General features: G+C 36.0%; 1 pseudogene; it reads left to right on the top strand.

The window, feature by feature from the left end:
- The first annotated feature begins 1,074 nt into the window (after positions 1-1,074).
- On the top strand, positions 1,075-1,779 carry LOC102826544 (annotated as a pseudogene).
- The last annotated feature ends 389 nt before the right edge of the window (positions 1,780-2,168 follow it).

The raw sequence follows: 2,168 nt of genomic DNA, 5'->3' as shown, positions 1-2,168 counted from the left end.
CTCCTGAAAGGAATTCTATGCTTAAGTGTATTTTGATCTACATAATTGCATGTTTCATGCATGTAGACAGTGAATGCCACTATCTTTAGCATGGAATATGTGGCCTTCAACAGCAGTTTGGTAAGTTGGTTAGAAGTATAGTCATTGGAATCAAAATGCCTGGGTTAAAAACTGTCACTTCTCGTTGTGTGGTCTTGTATTAGGTAGTCTTCCTTAGCCTCAGTCTTTTCCTTTATACATAGTCATGGCCCCTGCATCACGGGGCTCTTAAGATTAAATGGAATTTGGAACACACTTTTTGCCACACAGTCAACACTCAGTTCGTGAGAACTATTTGGTGATTTACTATCATCATGGTTATTATTCCTGGATATTCATTGTACAATACTTTAAGTGGAGGGTTATAAAACAGTAAGAGCCCTATTGAAGCTTTTAGAAAAGGCATTCAAGAAATATGTCTGTTTGTTTTGGTCACATACATCTGCCCTAGGCATTGCAATTGACATTGAGGATTTGGTAGAAGGCCAAATAGAAATAAAGCCATACCCTATAGAAAGATGCCTAAAGAGGCATTCACTCACTTATGCCAAGAAATTTGGAAGACTACTACATGGTCAACTGATTGGACAAGATCCATATTTGTGCCCATTCTAAAGAGAGGTATCCCAAAAGAATGTGGAAATCATGTGACAAAATCAGTATCACATGCAAACAAAATTTTGATGAAGATAATTCCAAAATAGCTGCAACAGTACATCAATGGGAAACTGCCAGAGATTCAAGTTGGATTTAGACAATGATGTAGAATGAGGGATATCATTGCTGCGATCAGATGGATCTTGGCTAAAAGCAAAGAATAGCAGACAGACGTTTATCTATGTTTTATTGACTATAAATGGGTTTTTGACTGTGAGGATCATGACAAGCTATGGATAACATTGTGAAGAATGGGTATTCCAGAATACCTAATTGTGCTCATGAGCAACCTGTACATAAACCAAGAGGCAGCCATTAAAACTGAATAAGGAGGTAGTTTGACCAAAAGTCAGAAACAGAATCCCGCTTGTCTCTGAAATGTAGTTAACACATCAGCTGGACCTATTTCCTGAATGCAGAGTGACCCTTCCTTTATACAGAGATGTGGAAAATGTTGGTGACTTGAGGGGGAAAGCCACAGAAGGCGCTGTTGATGTTTCATTAATGAATCCTACAGTGATTGCCGATCCATTTCAGATACTTGTAGCAGCAAACCAAGCATTTCATCTTTACAGACTGAGAAAAATGAAGACAAAAACTTCATCTACTAAAATTATTTTCAACCTTTCCCCATATAGCAATATTTCAGAAGCTTTGAAAAAAATTGGTATCTCAGCAAATGACACTTCAATTCTAATTGTTTACAATTAATTGAGAGCACCTAATACCCCAAGTCCTGGTGTGGCGCTGTGGGTTAATGCGCCAGACTGCAAAGCCGTTTGAACTACAAGGTCGGTGGTTCAAGCTCACCAGTCACTCCTTGGAAACCCTATGCAGGGTCGCTATGGGTCGGAACTGACTCGACGGCACTTAACAACAACAACAACAACATTATCCCAAGTAGAAGGCCATCAGGTTTCTCTGAGAACTCTTCCTGTAATAACAAATATTACAGAAGTAAAAAAGATATATAAACTATCTTTAAAAGAGGCAAGTATTGGGACATTATTAGATGTTATCATTTGTAGAATGTCAACAAAAATGTTCTATGAAATATCAGAAACAGCAAAATTTTCAGCATAACAAAAAGCAATGTTTTTTTTTTTTTCCTAATTAAAGTTAATATATGAAGGGGGCTTCAAAAAGTTCATGGGAAAATGGATTTTAAAGATAATGGATTTTTTCCACAGAATTCTTGAAGTCCCCATGTTTGTTCATTATAGAAAAATTTAAAAACAGAATAGTATAAAGAAGGAAAAAACATCCCGAATCATGCCTATTTTCATATTCTAAAAGAAAAACCACTTTTACTATTATTTATCAGTGTTTTCTAATCTTATATTTCCATTAAAATATATCTTATTTGTTAAAAAAAGGAAAAAACAGTAACTGAATAAGGGGCTACTGAATGGTTTAAAATTAGAAAAGGTGTGGGTCAGGGTTGTATCCTTTTACCATACTTATTCAATCCT

Source organism: Chrysochloris asiatica, unplaced genomic scaffold (assembly GCF_000296735.1).
Source record: "Chrysochloris asiatica unplaced genomic scaffold, ChrAsi1.0 scaffold00134, whole genome shotgun sequence".
Classification (NCBI taxonomy): domain Eukaryota; kingdom Metazoa; phylum Chordata; class Mammalia; order Afrosoricida; family Chrysochloridae; genus Chrysochloris; species Chrysochloris asiatica.
This window is presented reverse-complemented; position numbering and strand designations above follow the sequence as displayed.